This window comes from Mus caroli, unplaced genomic scaffold (genome assembly GCF_978045245.1).
Source record: "Mus caroli unplaced genomic scaffold, Mus_caroli_1 scaffold_10, whole genome shotgun sequence".
Lineage (NCBI taxonomy): Eukaryota > Metazoa > Chordata > Mammalia > Rodentia > Muridae > Mus > Mus caroli.
In genome coordinates this window covers 122,083,021-122,102,917 of record NW_028227265.1, presented here as the reverse complement: position 1 = coordinate 122,102,917, position 19,897 = coordinate 122,083,021, and the positions used below count along the sequence as shown (strand labels likewise).

The following is a 19,897-nucleotide window of genomic DNA, read 5'->3' as shown; positions in this document are numbered from 1 at the left end:
TGGGAGGGAGAAGAAAGAAATCAAGGCCAAGCTTTTGTATGCTATTATTTTATTGAGGATTTTCATCTGTATTTATCAGTGTTTTTCCATGTTTTTCTATTTTTATTTTGCTTTTAAACATTTTTGGGATCAGAGTAAAATGCTCAATTATTATAAGGAATTTGGTAATGTCTCTTTTCTTCTTTTCTTCCTATTTTATTAAATAGCTTGAAGAGCCTTGTTGATAGCTTTTCTTTTTCTTCTTTTTTTTAAAAAATGCTTGTTATTCTCTTATTAACAGCCCGACCTGAACGTTTCCCCCTCTCTCCATGCCTCCTAGTCCTCCTCCCCCACATCTCCCCTCCCTCAGATCAACCTCTTCAGTTTCTTAAAAAAAGAAAGAAAAGAAAAGAAAAGAAAAGAAAAGAAAAGAAAAGAAAAGAAAAGAAAAGAAAAAGTGAAACAAACAAACAGAAACAAAACACACAAAGCAGGCCTCCCAGGGTTATCCATTGAATATAGCCTAACAAGAGAAAATAAAACAGTGCATAATTCCTCATGTCACGGCTGGACATGGCAACCCAAGGGGAGAAAACACTCCCAAGCATATTGGCTGTTTTTATACTGAAGTTAAGGGAATATACAATAGCAGTGTTGTCAGAAGAGCTTTTCAGAATTTTTGAATTAGCACTACCTACATAGAATTCATAGGTAACAATGTAACCATTATGACAACATGAATCTTGTTCAAGTAAGAGTACAGATACATCTGAAATTTAATTCCTGGACAAGGAAAATTAAGTGGTTATAAGAGAAAATCTGTAACAAAGGCTAACAAGCAAATGAAACAGCGAGGATATTGAAAATCAAGAGATGTATGTATAAAATAGACATCATCCAAGGTACACAGTCACCTTGCATAAAGGGGAAAAAAAAAGAGGTATCTTAATTAAGTTATGCAACATTCCATAAATATTGTCCTATTTTTGGTTAAAAATTTCTGCCATAACTTCTTGACTTGTCCTTTCCTCTCAGAAGACCTCAGTTTCATAACTTAATGAAGGTCAAGAAAGGATCTGAAACACTGTTTATGGCTACAATCACTCCCTCTGTGTCACTGAAATTCTCCCATCAAAAGTATCTTCATAACTACTCAGATGATGAAAAACATCATGGCAATTGAGAAACTGGGACAAAGCTAATCTCAACAAAAACAAATGTGTCCAGAGGGAGCCAATTAGATTTTAAGTTGTTAGTGTGATTAATGACAGAGAAGGTGTTTCCAACGACAGTGGCAGCATCTTCATCTTGGCAGGTGTCCTCATTCAAGTGTCCTTGACATTCCTCCGGATACTTTTTCCTTCAAGAGCTTGGGGTCTGATCATAATCAATTGATTATAAAAGTGTCCTCCATTGATAGGTTAGAAATAAAATGCAACCTTTGTTTCACTCATGGACTACTCTGTCTGAATAAGATGTCTTAGTTTTCTGAGTCCATCAGGCTGAGAGAAAGTGTCTCAGAGGTCAAAACAACCACACACAGATGTTTCTTCAAGCATATTCCTCCCAATTGTCTTCCAGCACAAGATACCATGTATTTGCTGCCAGTCTCTCTCTCTCTCTCTCTCTCTCTCTCTCTCTCTCTCTCTCTCTCTCTCTCTCTCTCTCTCTCCCTCTCTCTCCTAATTTTTAATTAACTAATTAATTAATTTTATTGGTTCTTTTATTTGCTTTTCAAATATTATACCCATTTTCAGTATTTCCTCCATAAACCCCTACCTGATATCCCTGCCTCTATGATTGTGCTCCCCCATTCTCCCGCCCACCCACTCCTGCCTCAGGGCCCTAGCATTCCCCTACCCTGGATCATTGAGTTTCCACAGGACCAAGGGGCTCCCTTCCCAGTGATGTCAGATAAGGTAATCCTCTGCTACATATGCAGCTGGAGCCATGGGTCCCTCCCTGTGTACTCTTTGGTTGGTAGTTTTGTCCCTGAGTTGTTTGGTTGGTTGATAATGTTCTTTCTATGGAGTTGCAACTCCCCTTCAGCAACTACATTCCTTGCCTTAACTTCTCCACTGGATCATGTGCTCAGTCTGATGTGTGACTGTGTATTGGTCTACATCTGTATTGGTCAGGGGACAGCTATAATAGGCTCCTGTCTAGTGTCTAGGTTTGGTGTCTGCAGATGGGATGGATCCCTAGGTGGGATGGTCTCTGGATGGCCTTTCTGTCACTCTCTGCTCCACTCTTTGTCTCTGAATTTCCTTTTGACATGAGAAATTATGGATTAATATTTTGGAGGTAGATCAGTGGCAATATCCCTCAACTGGGGCCATGCCTGGATATGGTCTCTACAGGTTCTCTCTCCACTTTTTTTGTGGGGGGGTATTTCAGCTAATTTCCTCCCTGTTGGGTCCTGGGAACTTCTTGGGTTCCTGGCATCTGGGACATCCTAGAGGTTACTTCCAGTTCTCCCTCCCCCACTGCTACACACTTCCTTTCAAATTCCTGACCGTCTATATTTCTCCCCTATCTCCTCCCATATCTGAATTAGCCCCCCAACCCCTTTTCCCTCTGCCTCCTGTCGCCCTCCCAGGTCCCTCTCTTCCTCTACTTCCAGACTACTTTTTCCACCTTCTGAGTAGGTCTGAAAATATTGTTTTATTAATTATTAAACTATAGTAAGCATGCTGGAGAAATCCACTTGGACGGCCTCCAGAGGGCTCAGCTAAGGCAGGTGGAAAGCTGGCCTTCACTTGATGCTTCAAATCAATTAAAACTGATGATCATTCACATGACTGAAACTAGGTGAGACTGCCACTGAGGCCAGCAGTTAGTTATACAGAACTCCTCCATGTTTGCCTTTAGCATAGATCTTTAAGAAGGTTTCAGGCAACAAATGTCCTAAGAGGAAGTCAACACCATGTGGCATTCTATTACCCTGCACCTAGTGCTTTGGATAAGTTTCATCTTTTTCTCTCACTTGCAGATGGCCCAAAAGTTTACCCAAGTTTAAAACGTTGGAATACACACAGAAACAGACACACAGGTTCTCTCTCTCTCTCATTCTCTCTCTCTCTCATACTCCTCCTCTCTCATCCTCTCTCTCAAATAGATAACTTATATAGATATAATTTTATATTATATAGATTTATTTACATATTTACATGTACTACATATGGATACATAATTCATTATTTATAAGAATATTATATATTATATACAATATAATAATATATAACATAATTAACATATTATTTAACCAATATATATGCTGTTTTAATGAAGAATTTTTATGAATTTTCTAACTTTCTTAGAACTCTTCATTCTATTTATATTATTTAGAAAAAAATTGCAAATTAATCATTGTTTATGATGCCAAGCACCAAATTTACAAACTTCAAAAAAAAAAAAACAAGTTTAACAAAGTAAGGTAGATATTTTAAGTTAGTTATCTATTGCTGTGATGAAACATCATGACAAAAAGCAAGTTGGGGAGGAAAGAGTTTATTCTGTTTACATTTCCATATTTATGTTCATTATAGAAGGAAGTCAGGACAGAAACTCAAACAAGGCAGAATTATGGAGGCAGGAACTGATGTGTAGACCATAGAAGGGTGCTGCTTCCTGGCTTAATTCTCATGGCTTGCTCAGAATATCTTTTTAAAGAACCTAGGACCATAAGCTGAGGGATAGCATCACCCACAATAGGCTGGGTTCTTCCCCCATTGATCACTAATTTAGAAAATACTTTACAACTGGACCTCAGGGAAACATTTCCTCAACTGAGGCTCCTTCCTCTATGATGACTCAAGCATGTGTCAAATTGACACACAAAACCAACAAGTTCAGTGGGGCACACACATCTATGAATGAACCTGTGTAAAGCAGTTATTCATTTTATATAATTATTTTGCTCTTGAGTGCTCAAGTCATGGCCTCATACCTCCAGAGATCTAACTCTTCCTCTGTGTTCTATCTAGAATTCTAAAAACTAACCTTGCTCAGAGTGCTCTTAAGAGGCCCTCAGCTGCTCCCATATTTTCATTCAATTATGTCTGTTCATTCAATTATGCCTATTGGCATAATTATTCAGTCAACTTAGAAGTCTTTTTTACTAATGTTTAAGCTATAGGCAAGAACTTTGTGAGCCATTTTCATTTAAAACCCTGACTTTTGTAATAATCTAGTCTAGAACATAATGTTGTTTTTCATCTTTCCTTCCATTCCTTCTTAGCTACCACAGGATTTCCGAATTTGAAGCATTTGGATGATGTAGCCCGATGCCTCCCAGTTCACTGTGAGTATTTGTGTGGTGACACTCACAGCTGTCTACTCTCAGATGAATGGCTCTCTGATTTCTGAATAAGAAGTTGATCTACCAATAATGACTTCAGACCAAGAACTTTGACAGAATGATTTCATCCACTAAACTTGGCTGAGAGAAAAATTAACTTATGTTTCACATGTGCATTTTTGTGCTACCAAATGATGACAAATATTTCCTGGGTTACTCTAGAGAATAATTGTACGAGTCTTTTATGCCCCTCTCCTCTCAGGGTAAATATATTTTAAGGTATGATTTTCTTTTCTTTGCCACCAGTGTACCTCATCATCACAATTCTGGCCACATTTTAATAGTTTATCTCATTGCAACCCAAACACACCCAATCTTTCAGGCAGCGAAGTAACAAGTATAATTTTGAAAGAAATAATCATTAAATCACAATGATTCTTTGAGATGAGAAAACACTATTATGCCTGCCTTTTGAGTGTACTTCAAGTTTGCCTTTAAATATGATTGCATATCATATGCAAAGTTACTAAAAACTAAATTTAAGAAATCCAAACTACAGTGACAACAATCACTGATGTGTTAAAAGTCATCAAAGCTAAAGAAATGAATATTATAGCGGGAGTCAATAAGTTAAAACATGTGGTCAGTAAATAAATAAATAAAATCTTCCTGTACAAAATATGCCCAGAGAACATATTTGCTGAAAAATGTGTGTTATTAGGAAAAAAATCCAACCTTATTAATAAGGGAGATAAGAAAGAAAATATATGTGGCAGCTTGGGAAAATGTGGTTGCTATTTCATAATCACTTGATTCCAATAACATGAAAGGGATTGTATGTAAAGAACACAAATAATAGATCCAGGTTGTATCTGGGAGAAAAATATAGCATTATAAGGCATGGGCACACAGTAACTCTCTAGGGGTTCAGGATCGCAGCATCCTTGTAATATCCACTTTGGTGTTTTCTGTTAATTTTTAACCAAGTGTCTTAATTAGGGTTTCTATTACCTTGAGGAGACACTATGATCACTCTTATAAGAGGAAACATTTAACTGGGCCTGGCTTACAGTTCAGGTGTTAATTCCTTTGCCTTTGTGCCCAGAAGCAGAGTGCCTTACAGGCAGATATGGTGCTGGAGAAGTAGCTGAGAGTTCTGCATCCAGATCTGAAGGCAACAGGAAGAAAGAGTGACACTGGGCCTGGCTGGAGCATTTGAAACCTCAAAGCCATCCCCCAGTGACACAGTTTCTCCAAAAAGCCACACTGACTCCAATAAAGCCACACCTCCTAACCCTGTGAGCCTAGGGATACCATTTTTATTCAAGCCAACACTTCAGGTATTTTGTGTTCAGATGTGTTGACTTGCTAGTTTTATGTAGATTTGACACAAGCTAGAGTCACCGGAAAGAAGGGAAACTCAGTTGAGGAAATTCCTCCATTAGATTGGGTTTTAAAGTATTTTCTAAATTAGTAATTGCTAGAGGAAGGTCCAGCCCATTCTGGGTGCTGCTATCCCTGGGATGATGAACCTAAATTCCATAAGAAAGCAAGCTGAGCAAGTCATGATGATCAAACATCCAAGCAGCACCTTTCCATGGCCTCTGCATCAGCTCCTACTTCTAGGCTCCTGCCCTGTTTCTTTCCCTGTTCTGACTTCCTTTGATGATGAGCAGTGATATGGAAGTCTAAGCCAAACAAACTCTATCATTTGTAGTTGTTTTGGCCATAGTCGTTCATTATAGTAATACAAACCTTACTTAAGACATGCATATTTATGTTTGTGACCACAGAGGCATGCATATATCTGAGATCAACCTCAAGTGGCATTCCTCAGAAAGACCTCTATCTTTTTGTGAGAAAAGATCTCTAGCTGACCAAGAACACTAGGCCAAAAAGAGAAAGAGGCCAGGGGGCTCCATTCGTATATCTATGTTATTACTCCTGATTTTTTTTTAGGTGACTTCTATGATCAAACAGGGTCCATGTAATGGAATAATTAGCACTTTCTGGATGAGCTATTTCCCCAGACCTTTACTGGTTTCTATAAACCATACAGATACACTGTAAAGTAACCGAAACTAAAAGAAATACTGACATTCACTATTGGTAACCTGTTACCAATCTTTTAACCTTACCTTTTACATATATCTAAGTAAAACCTAGGAAAAGTATTTAACACAACTTTGTAAATGAACTTGACTTTTTTTTCTAGAATCAGTAGACTGAACCTCCAAGTACATTTTAAATTCAGCCCACTGCATTTTCAATAATATTTTAAGTACCAGGCAATTATAATTCTCTTCTAAATCTTTTGACTTTGTGCAAAAAGAATATTAAGTGAAACTGTAGATAGGTCTTAAAATTAGATTGCCCTTTATTTTGCTCTTCAGACCAAAACCAAGACCTGAACTTGGCAATCAGAGCACTCGATGATTATGAGAATATTTTAACAAAAATACGGAACTAGAAAACAATATTTCTCTGAAGAATTAGAAAGTATGTAAATGTATTTCATCTGCCCTCTTATCATAGAAGTACAAAGGATGGGCTGAGGCTGGGAGGGAGCTCGTAGTTCAGTACTATTTCCAAGTAACACTATGTCCTCAAGTTCACCATGTCCACCTGTGTGTGACAGCAGAGAAGTTGCCATATGCCACTTTTTTTCTCATAAGGGCACAGGAGGAAATGTTGAAGTGTTTGTTGGTTGATGTTGCCAGAATCTCTGGTGTTAAAGACCCTTGAGTATCTGAACACGTGATCCTCATTTTCAACCACCTTTATTTTGTAAGCAAACACAGGGACAGTTCTTATTCATTGTTTTTTTGATGTAAGGCAGACTAAGGGCCACTTAGACCTGAAGTAATGGTCTTTTTATAGGCTGCTGCTTTATTACATATTACTTTGGCTTACTCCTTACAAGTTATCAGAGATTTACTGTGTTTCTACCTCTGGGAAAAGTAAACATGATATTTTACACTTTGCATTGGGAACCAGGAGAGTGAGTGGGTTTTCTTCAGTGGCAAGCATTTGTTTCACAGTTGTTCACAGTATATTATTATTTTTTTCCACCTGTACATAAGCTCTCTGAGAGTGAGAAGCTTTGTCTTCAACATATTTGTCATAGAGCAAGGCCCAAAAGAGGGAAAGCATCCAGTGCATTTGTGTGAATTCCTGCACAGACGCAACTATTGAATAATGAAGATAATAATATTCATCTGCATAACACATATCAGGTGAATAAAAATGACTCAATTCCTTAAGATTTCAGCCTTACAGGTCTTTGTAATGCGATTTAAGAATAGTGAAATGAAGGGAGGTGTGTATGTATTTTAATGTACCATTTTTTTCCATTTTTTATTAGGTATTTTCTTCATTTACATTTCTTTTTTTTATTACGTATTTTCCTCAATTACATTTCCAATGCTATCCCAAAAGTCCCCCCCCCCACTTCCCTACCCACTCATTCCCATTCTTTTGGCCCTGGCATTCCCCTGTATTGGGGCATATAAAGTTTGCAAGTCCAATTGGCCTCTCTTTCCAGTGATGGCCAACTAGGCCATCTTTCGATACATATGGAGCTAGAGACAAGAGCTCCGGGGTACTGGTTAGTACATCATGTTGTTCCAACTATAGGGTTGCAGATCCCTTTAGCTCCTTGGGTACTTTCTCTAGCTTCTCCATTGGGAGCCCTGTGATCCATCTAATAGCTGACAGTGAGCATCCACTTCTGTGTTTGTTTGGCCCCAGCATAGTTTCACAAGAGAGAGCTATATCTGGGTCCTTTCAGCAAAATCTTGCTAGTGTATGCAATGGTGTCAGCGTTTAGAAGCTGATAATGGGATGGATCCCTGGATATGGCAGTCTCTAGATGATCCATCCTTTCATCACAGCTCCAAACTTTGTCTCTGTAACTCCTTCCATGGGTGTTTTGTTCCCAATTCTAAGAAGGGGCACAGTGTCCACACTTTGGTCTTCATTCTTCTTGAGTTTCATGCGTTTAGCAAATTGTATCTTATATCTTGGGTATCCTAAGTTTTGGGCTAATATCCACTTATCAGTGAATACATATTGTGTGAGTTCCTTTGTGATTGTGTTACCTCACTCAAGATGATGCCCTCCAGGTCCATCCATTTGGCTAGGAATTTCATAAATTCATTCTTTTTAATAGCTGAGTAGTACTCCATTGTGTAAATGTACCATAATTTCTGTATCCATTCCTCTGTTGAGGGGCATCTGAGTTCTTTCCAGCTTCTGGCTATTATAAATAAGGCTGCTATGAACATAGTGGAGCATGTGTCCTTCTTACCGGTTGGGACATCTTCTGGATATATTCCCAGGAGAGGTATTGCGGGATCCTATTAGTACTATGTCCAATTCTCTGAGGAACCGCCAGACTGATTTCCAGAGTGGTTGTACAAGCTTGCAATCCCACCAACAATGGAGGAGTGTTCCTCTTTGTCCACTTCCTCGCCAACATCTGCTGTCACCTGAATTTTTGATCTTAGCCATTCGACTAGTGTGGGGTGGAATCTCAGGGTTATTTTGATTTGCATTTCCCTGATGATTAAGGATGTTGAACATTATTTCAGGTACTTCTCAGCCATTCGGTATTCCTCAGGTGAGAATTTTTGGTTTTGCTCTGAGCCCCATTTTTTAATGGGGTTATTTGATTTTCTGGAGTCCACCTTCTTGAGTTCTTTATATAACTGGATATTAGTCCCCTATTTGATTTAGGATTGGTAAAGATCCTTTCCCAATCTCTTGGTGACCTTTTTGTCTTATTGACAGTGTCTTATGCCTTACAGAAGCTTTACAATTTTTTCAGGTCCCATTTGTCAATTCTTGATCTTACACAACAAGCCATTACTGTTCTATTCAGGAATTTTTCCCCTGTGCCCATCTCTTCGAGGCTTTTCCCCACCTTCTCCTCTATAAGTTTCAGTGTCTCTGGTTTTATGTGTAGTTCCTTGATCCACTTAGATTTGACCTTAGTACAAGGAGATAAGAATGGATCAATTCACATTCTTCTACATGATAACCGCCAGTTGTGCGAGAACCATTTTTTGAAAATGCTGGTTTTTTTCCATTGGATGGTTTTAGCTCCCTTGTCAATGATCAAGGGACCATAGGTATGTGGGTTCATTTCTGGGTCTTCAATTCTATTCCATTGGTCTACCTGTCTGTTGCTATACCAGTACCATGGAGTTTTTTTTTTTTTTCCTAACAATTGCTCTGTAGTAAAGCTTTTGGTCAGGTATGGTGATTCCACCAGAGGTCCTTTTTTCACTGAGAAGAGTTTTTGTTATCCTAGTTTTTTGTTATTCCAGATGAATTTGCAAGTTGCCTTTTCTAATTCATTGAAGAATTGTGTTGGAATTTTGATGGGGATTGCACTGAATCTGTTAGATTACTTTTGGCAAGATAGCCATATTGAGTATCCTGTCAATTCATGAGCATGGGAGATCTTTCCATCTTCTGAGATAATCTTTGATTTCTTTCTTTAAGAGACTTGAAGTTCTTATCATACAGATCTTTCACTTCCTTAGTTTGAGTCACACAAAGTATTTTATATTATTTGTGACTATTGTGAAAGGTGTTGTTTCCCCAATTTCTTTCTCAGCCTGTTTATCCTTTGGGTAGAGAAAGGCAATTGAGTTCTTTGATTTAATTTTTTATCCAGCTACTTCACTGAAGCTGTTTATCAGGTTTTTGAGTTCTCTGGTAGAATTTTTAAGGTCACTTATATATACTATCATATCATCTGCAAATAGTGATATTTTGACTTCTTCCTTGCCAATTTGTATCCCCTTGACATCCTTTATTGTCGAATTGCTCAGGCTAGAACTTCAAGTACTATATTGAATAGGTAGGGAGAGAGTGGGCAGCCTTGTCTAGTCCCTGATTTTAGTGGGATTTCTTCCAGCTTCTCTCCATTTAGTTTGATGTTGGCTACTGGTTTGCTGTAGATGGTTTTTATCATGTTTAGATATGGGCCTTGAATTCCTGATCATTCCAAGACTTTTATCATGAATGGGTGTTGGATTTTGTCAAATGCTTTCTCAGCATCTAATGAAATGATCATGTTGTTTTTGATTTTTAGTTTGTTTATATAGTGGATTATGTTGATGGATTTCAGTACATTAAACCATCCCTGCATCCCTGGAATGAAGCCTACTTGGTCAGGATGGATGATTGTTTTGATGTGTTATTGGATTCAGTTAGTGAGAACTTTTTTGAGGATTTTTGCATCGATATTCATAAGGGAAATTGGTCTGAAGTTCTCTATCTTTGTTGAGCCTTTATGTGGTTTAGGTATCAGAGTAATTGTGGCTTTGAAGAATGAATTGGATAGAGTACCTTCTGTTTCTATTTTTTGGAATATTTTGGAAAACTGGAATTATATCTTCTTTGAAGGTCTGATAGAACTCTGCACTAAACCCATCTCGTTCTGGGTTTTTTTGGTTGGGAGACTATTAATGACTACTTCTATTTCTTTAGGGGAAATGGGACAGTTAAGATCATTAATCTGATCCTGATTTAACTTTGGTACCTGGTATCTGTCCAGAAATTTTCCATTTCATCCAGGTTTTCCAGTTTTGTTGAGTATAGCCTTTTGTAGAAGGATCTGATGGTGTTTTGGATTTCTTCAGGATCTGTTGTTATGTCTCCTCTTTCATTTCTGATTTTGTTAATTAGGATGCTGTCCCTGTGCCCTCTAGTGAGTGTGGCTAAGGGTTTATCTATCTTTTTGATTTTCTCAAAGAACCATCTCCTCCTTTGGTTGATTCTTTGAATAGTTCTTTTTGTTTCCACTTGGTTGATTTAGCCCCTGAGTTTGATTATTTCCTGCAGTCTACTCCTCTTGGGCTAGTTTGCTTCCTTTTGTTCTAGAGCTTTTATGTGTGAGGTCAAGCTGCTAGTGTGTGCTCTCTCTAGTTTCTTTTTGGAGGTACTCAGAGCTATGAGATTTCCTCTTAGGAATGCTTTTATTGTGCCCCATAAGTTTGGGTATATTTTGGCTTCATTTTCATTAAACTCTAAAAAGTCTTTAATTTCTTTCTTTTTTTCTTTCTTGACTAAGGTATCATTGAGAAGAGTGTTGTTCAGTTTCCACGTGAATGTTGGCTTTCTATTACTTATGTTGCTATTGAAGATCAGCCTTAGTCCACGGTGATCTAATAGGATGCATGGGACAATTTCAATAGTTTTGTATCTGTCCAGGCATGTTTTGTGACCAATTATATGGTCAATTTTGGAGAAGGTACCATGAGGTGCTGAGAAGAAGTTATATCCTTTAGTTAATGTCCCATTTTTTAAGGAGAAAGTGCATAAAACAAATATTAAAGGAAATGCAATATTACAGAAGCCATGTGTTATTGAGTAGATTTGGGGTCAATATACATGCTGATGTGCTTAAATGCTCAATCTAGAAGAATCAAAGTGTCCAGGAGAATTTGTAATTTGCTTTTGCTTATGATGGTGGCTTATTGATTAAATGAGAGGGTGAAAATTATAATTAGGTTGTAATACCATGTTTTAAAGTTTGTGATAGCAATTGAGTAAAACTCATGTGATTCATATATTTAAGATCCAATCTTGAGAACTATAAAGCTTCAGTAATTTTTATTAGATATTTTCTTTATTTACATTTCAAATTTTATCCCCTTTTCCCTATTTGAACCCCTATCCCACCCCCCTCTGCTTGCTCACTAACCCACCTACTCCTGCTATCCTGTCCTGGCATTCACCTACAATGGGGCATAGCACCTTCAAAAGACCAAAGGCCTCTCTTCTCATTGATATCCCACAAGGCCATCCTCTGCTAGATATGCGGCTGGAGCCATGGGTTCCTCCATGTGCTCTCTTTGGTTGGTGATTTAGTCCCTGGGAGCTCTGGAAGTCCTGGTTGGTCCATATTGTTGTTCCTTCAATGGGGCTGAAAACCCCTTCAATCTCCTTGGTTCCTTTCTCTAGCTCCTTCATTGGGGACCCTGTGTGTGTCCAATGTGTGTCCAATGAGTGAGCTGGCAGAGCCTCTCAGGAGACAGCTATATCAGGCTCCTGTTAGCAAGCACTGGTTAGCATCCACAATAGTGTCTGGTTTGGTAACTCTATATGGGATGGATCCCCAGGTGGGACAGTCACTGGATGGCCTTTGCTTCAGTTTCTGCTCCAAACTTTGTCTCTGTGTCTCCTCCCATGGAACATCAATTTTCTTAACCCCACAGATCATGCTCCTGATCCTTTTAACTGATGAGTTGTCACTAATTCAGTATTTTCAAAATGTTGTGTCTGAGAGATAAGAAATATTCATGTTCCTCATACATTTGCTTTTCCAATATATTTTTTTATCAAGAAACTTCTCAGAAAATAAAGAGGTACACAAACACACACACACACATAGATACATAATACACCAATTCATATATGAAAATATATTGTAAAATACTTTTTAGATGAGCATACCGCTTATTTATGCCAAGAAAAGGTAAGATTTCCTTTATAACTAAGAATGATTGCTAAGACAAATCTACTTTAGGAAACTGAATCTCCAACAAAGAGGAGGATAAGCCCTCTACATTATAGATGCAGTTGGCACTGTAAATAAGATATCGAACATGAGTACTTACACAAGTCATTTTAGACCATTTTAGAAATATATATGATATTTTGTATTATATGTGTAGTATAAAAAACATGGATACACCCATATGTTTATATGTTCTTGTAGTCAATGTGCTTAAGGAAACAACCACAAAAGATTAGACTCATAGGAAAATTCCAAATATCTTGATATTTCAATTAATAATGAAAACTTGACTGAAAAACCTCTGTCTTCACAACTTTCAGGCTTATCCCATAAGAATATAGAATGCTCTGTGAAACATTCTAAGGAAATGATAAAAACTAGCAGTTTCTAGAAGTGTGTGTGTGAGAGTGTGAATAGTGTTTCATATCTGAAAATATTACCATGAAGCCCAACCAATTAATTCATTGAGAAAGAAAGACAAGATTCCCTCCTACTGCCCATGAATAATGCCCATGCAAAAATTAGGAGATGACCTTTCTTTCCATACTATGACATTGTATACCTTAGTTCATCTGAATAATATATTTTATTTTCACTTAATATAAAAATGCAGTAATATACCTGCTGTCTCTGGAGAGCTGAATTATGGATTATTGTATCTGAGAATTAGGCAGCCTTTCTTTTAAAAGCATCCCTCTAGCTTAACATCAGCAGGGCTTCATTTCTTCCCCTGCTGATGCTGAGGACACACTGCTTCTGCTGGAGGCTTATCTGTGCTTGTGTTAGAGACTCTATTTCCTGAGGTGGATTTGTTCTAGCACTTCTCTTTACTTACAAATAGAACCCACTCTCACCACACAGAAGTTCAAATAAAAAGGTGTCTTTAAAAAGAGTGTATCGATTTCAAAGAGTGTGGCCAGGTTTTCAAAATGAAACAGTGTGCTATTTTTAATACACATTAAAACTAATCCCATGACCTCAGTGAAACATCCTAGGCTGCAGGCAGGTTCTACTCTCCTGAAAGTAGAAACTTCTGTTTATCAAGTTAGAGATATTGTGGTTGAGGCTACTGTGAGAAAGGGGTTTGTAATATTCACAGTGTGTAAACAGAGGGAATCATTTTCATGGCAGTGTGCTTATTTTGGAGCACAGAGGGAAAGATTTTAAAATCAGTACACTTCATTTGGGGTGAGCATAAAAGAAATTGCAGTGGTTGGTATAAATGATTTCCAGGTATTCCTGTAATTCTTACACAGATGGTGCTTGGTTTTAAAGTTCTAAACTATGTTAGTTTGTCCAACTAGAGCAATGGCAATAATGGATCCTGCTTTTTAATAAAGTTACAGTAGTAAAGATTTTTCTCTAAATGCCCTTAAGGGAGGAAAAATAAATTGTCATACCAGAAACGTAATTAGGAAATTAATTCTCACCAAGTATCTAAATGAAACTTTTAAATGAGGAAAATAATACATTTTTTGACATGGTTCTTTAAGAGATACAGGACAGCCAGGGCTCCACAGAGAAACCCTGTCTCAAAAAAACAAAGAGAGAGAGAGAGAGAGAGAGAGAGAGAGAGAGAGAGAGAGAGAGAGAGAGAGAGAGAGAGAGAGAGAGATAAGGCTGTCACTAGGAAATTGGTAAAATCAGGATGGTGATCACACACATTAGCCCTCTGGCAATATTTATTGGTTTAATGAAATTAGTGTTAGCTTAGAATATACAACACAAGTTATGACTTATTGTAATGTAAATAAGTTAATAATTAGTTCCACTTTTTTATAATGAGATCATGGTAAAAATATGTCAGCAATAGAAGACAACGATAATTAGCCATCTCCACCAAAGACAGGATGACTTATATTAGAGGTTACTTCTTCACAGGATAGCCTGTACTGAGACAAAAAAGAATATTCCTAATGATCTGTCCTAGCATTATTAGAATACAATTTCTTTGTGTGTTTTATCTTTTACAAGTTTTAACAGCATTTTGCTAGGAATAAAGCTAAAGATTAAAACAATAACTATTCTCATTGTTCACATATACGACCAATACTCCTTTGAGCCAGATGTCTCTGGAAAGTGATGTTTACAGAAGCCGTATTTATAAATCTGGAAGCAAGTGCAGAGAAACAAGAGATTCCTAAAATTGAGTCCTAAAAGTACATGTGATGTAATTCTATACCCATTCCTTTTCTGTGATTGATGTGAAATACTGTATAAGCCATGACAGGGAAATCAAACATTTAATGTTAACAGAAGTATTAATTGTGTCTCTAAGATCTATATTTTCAGCTCTCGGCTCTTTTCTTTATCCATAGCATATCACTGTGTTGTACTTTTCTCTTTTCAATAATTACTCCAATCTAACAGGATTTTCAGAATCTTGTAGTTTAAAGAAAAGACACCTGAGTCTTTATCTATACATAAAACCTTGTATTAAATAAGCATTACATATCACCAGATTCAAACAATAGCTTATGAGAATGAGTACTTAAAAATAGTTGGGGCAGATTAGGAGATAACTAGCAAGATGGCTCAGTGTTTAAAATATCTGCCATGAAAACAAATGGTAAAACCACCAGCTCTAACATAAGAATTATGCATGGTTGTGTGTAATATTTGTGGGGTTCATAGACTGGGAGAGGCCAGCTGAGCTGGTCAATCTAGATGAAATGGTGACCTTCAGGTTCAGTGAGCAATTTGCCCCACATCAAAAATGAAAATAGAGAATGATGGGGGAAGACACCTGAAATATTCATCTGGCCTCCACATGTATAAATGTATGTGCTCTCTCTCTCTCTCTCTCTCTCTCTCTCTCTCTCTCTCTCTCTCTCTCTCTCTCTCTCTCTCTCTCTCCCCACCCCCCCTCTCTCACACACACACACACTCACAGACAAAGTCAGGCATGCACATATGTACACACACACTCAAAAAATAAATTTTAAAATATTAAAAAATAATACACAAAAAGGTCTGTGCTTGAACAACAGAGTCTTTTGTCTTCTTATTACATAGGAGATGACTAATTTTCAGTATATAACTGAGTACAAGATCAACAACATGAAACCAGTTTAAAACACTTCAGTGGGTGTTGATAGGCTATGTTAAAATGCTGTATCTTTTATAGAAGGGAGGACTCTGTGTAGCTTATTATATACTCAGAGATCTGAAGCCAGTCTCTGAGAATATTAAAAATTCTTATGTTGTACAGACTAGAATTTTCTACCATTGAATAATTGTTTGTTTGCTTGTTAATTTCCAGACAGGGTTTCATAATTTGGCCCAGACTAGCCTAGAACTCATGTAATAGAAAGTTAATAAATATTTGTTGGTAGTATGTTTTACACATAGCTGTAGACTGTCTTGGAATATTTGAAAAATAAGACATCAACTTTTATGTAATAAGTGAGATTCTGAAGCAAATAAATTAAGGACAAACTACCTATACATGTTTGAGTTTCAAGAAAATGGTACATTGTGCCTGCATATGATACAATATAAGCTTCCTGTTCTTTGTGAAATCTCCAGTTGTAGCCTGCCTTTAGTGGGCAGGAGGGTAAGACTTTGAATGACCTTCACAATAACATAAAGACTATCTCACCATATTGGGAATCCTTGAGTGTGCTTGAGTCACTGAGCTATTTGAATATTATTATATTTTTCATGGGTAACACAGCCTTTATTGTGTTGTCTGTGAGATGAAAAAGTAAAGTTTATATACACCATTTGTAAACTTTTTTATTCTTTGCACTATCGTTTTATTGAATGTGATTTGGATTTGTGTCTCAGTCATGTTCTTTTCAACATCTCTGCAAAAACACCTCAGCTTAATCATGTCAACCACCAACTGCTCATCTACGCCCATCTACACAGTCTGCTTTGACTTTTCCTCATTCCTTCAAGACATCTGCAGCTCAGGCCCTCAAGTCTTTTCTCTCATAATCAAATTAGCTTCAGGATTAGATCCAAGTGGTATACTTTGTTATTCAGACACCTTTAAAGACCCAATTACATGATTAGAACAAGATATGAATGTGTGATAATTAAGGGAGTTTACCAGTTTTCCCATCAACTTAATGAGAAATTTTAGGTAAATATTTAAAAGATAGGAAACATCAATTGAAATAGAAGAAAGAATGTTCACTGTGCTTTGATGAAGCATTAGCAACGAATTTATAAATGTAGTTATAATTATGTAATTATGGAACCATACTCTGCACTAAATGCCACTCTCCTCATCCTTTCATGCAGTTATTATTATGCTTTTTACATTTTAACACTTAATAAGAAAAGTGAAATAGCTAGAAGATACGTGGTCTTCCTTATCTTGCAACAAAGGAGAATGTTTCTACTTATCAGCAAGGGGAAGTTCATGGCCTAAAGAAAATATGTATGTGCTAAGCACACAGAGAGACAGATATCCAAATTTAATTTAAATACTTGGCTAGTACAGGAATCGCTGTCTGGCAGACACTTCATATGTTTCACAGTCTGCTCAATCTTCATTTTCAGATCATGCCAGCATAAATGGTTAGCAGTGGGCATGCACACTAGGCCCACACTGTTCTTTCTTTATTAAAGGTTGCTGTGAATGTCAGGGAGCTGTCTCATTCTATCAGATTCTTACCTACAGTGATGGGGAAAATGTATTTTTGTTCTCGAGCAAGGCAAACAGATAAAAAGAGTCATAACTGGACTGCATCTTGTGATTTTCTTAGGCAATTTCTCTTTTTCTATAAATAACTAAGTTTGTAACCTTAAAACTCTTTCAAATCACTGGGATGACCACAGCTCAGCAGGTATCTACTGGAGTATTTAGAATTTCATATATATTATATTGAAAAAAATCAGATTTCCATTAGGATTTTTATTAATTTTAAAATTAGAAAAAAATCCTCTATTTAAAGGCAGAAGACCACCAACAAAGTCACATTTTATGTTGCCAGATTAATTAGTTTTTATGTGTACTTCAAAATCTCTTTCTGTGACACCAATGCAAATATCTTAAAAGCAGAAATATATGACATTAACTACAATTACATAGGAGTATGCAGTGGTCTCCTTTTTCAGTAGCAATACACATGCCATACTTTTAAAAGGGGCAGTTGAACACGCTAATATAGCATGTGTGCCTTAGGCTAATTAATGTCAAACACAGTTGGCATACATCTATGTGACACGTGGCCTTAGCTGTGTACACTCTGAAAAGGAGGGGGGGGAAGTTACTATTAAGTCTGATCATGATGGAACTAGATGAGAGACTATGATTGGAATGGAGACTAGAATGAAGTACACCTCTGAACACTCTATATATTGACTCTTTTGAAGAGCTATTGGATCACTTGGCCCTACATTTAAACAATTTTTAATTTTTTTTTAACTAACTTGCATTCAAGACTATAAAACAGGTCAATAAAAAATACATACTCCTTTTGTGTTTTTGAGATATGATCAATAGTTTAGATTTTTCTTGAACTAATAATGGCCATGTATTCAGCTTTCTGAGTATTCAATTATAAGCAAAATCCACTACTCCATGCTCAAACATAAGATTTAAACTTTTAAGGTATCACTTCTCAGCCGTTTGGCTAAGATCAAGTGTAAACTTCTAAAGTAAAGAATAAAATGGAAGACTAGCCAGGGTTATCACATTATGAAATATTGGGTAGACACTGAGGAAAAATTGAGGAGAAAACATGAACAATATACTAATAATGTCAATAATTATTTTCACATATTGGTAACAGTATGGCTGATTTATTAAATCTACTTTCAAACTTGAGAATAGTTCCTAAAAATGATGAGATTTTTTTTAATTTATAATATTTTTTATTACATATTTTCCTCAATTACATATCCAATGCTATCCCAAAAGGCCCCATAGTGCCCCCCACTTCCCTACCCACCCAATTTCATTCTTTTGGCCTTGGCATTCCCCTATATTGGGGCATATAAAGTTTGCAAGTCCAATGGGCCTCTCTTTCCAGTGATGGCCGACTAGGCCATCTTTCGATACATATGCAGCTAGAGACAAGAGATCCGGGGTACTGGTTAGTACATCATGTTGTTCCAACTATAGGGTTGCAGATCCCTTTAGCTCCTTGGGTACTTTCTCTAGCTTCTCCATTGGGAGCCCTGTGATCCATCCAATAGCTGACTGTGAGCATCCACTCCTGTGTTTGCTAGGCCCCGGCATAGTCTCACAAGAGACAGCTATATTTGGGTCCTTTCAGCAAAATCTTGCTAGTGTATGCAATGGTGTCAGCGTTTAGAAGCTGATTATGGGATGGATCCCTGGATACGGCAGTCTCTAGATAGTCCATCCTTTCATCACAGCTCCAAACTTTGTCTCTGTAACTCCTTCCCTGGGTGTTTTGTTCCCAATTCTAAGAAGGGGCACAGTGTCCACACTTTGGTCTTCATTCTTCTTGAGTTTCATGCGTTTAGCATATTGTATCTTATATCTTGGGTATCCTAAGTTTTGGGCTAATATCCACTTATCAGTGAATACATATTGTGTGAGTTCTTTTGTGATTCTGTTACCTCGTTCAAGATGATGCCCTCCAGGTCGATCCATTTGGCTAGGAATTTCATAAATTCATTCTTTTTAATAGCTGAGTAGTACTCCATTGTGTAAATGTACCATAATTTCTGTATCCATTCCTCTGTTGAGGGACATCTGTGTTCTTTCCAGCTTCTGGCTATTATAAATAGGGCTGCTATGAACATAGTGGATCATGTGTCCTTTTTACCGGTTGGGACATCTTCTGGATATATGCCCAGGAGAGGTATTGCTGGATCCTCCGGTAGTACTATGTCCAATTTTCTGAGGAACCGCCAGACTGATTTCCAGAGTGGTTGTACAAGCTTGCAATCCCACCAACAATGGAGGAGTGTTCCTCTTTCTCCACATCCTCGCCAGCATCTGCTGTCACCTGAATTTTTGATCTTAGCCATTCTGACTGGTGTGAGGTAGAATCTCAGGGTTGTTTTGATTTGCATTTCCCTGATGATTAAGGATGTTGAACATTTTTTCAGGTGCTTCTCTGCCATTCGGTATTCCTCAGGTGAGAATTCTTTGTTCA

The 19,897-nt window shown here is 37.3% G+C and overlaps 1 long non-coding RNA gene across 3 annotated transcripts in view; it reads left to right on the top strand.

Moving 5' to 3' along the window:
- Positions 1-776: 776 nt before the first annotated feature.
- LOC110299616 (uncharacterized) overlaps positions 777-19,897 on the top strand; it is a 57,810-nt gene continuing 38,689 nt past the window's right edge. For 2 of the 3 annotated variants that reach the window (XR_015048751.1, XR_002378495.2), the window contains exons 1-2: positions 777-881; positions 4,220-4,282. This is a non-coding gene — a long non-coding RNA (uncharacterized LOC110299616). The remainder of the gene's footprint in view (positions 882-4,219; positions 4,283-19,897) is intronic. The other variant, XR_002378496.2, reaches the window with a different exon arrangement.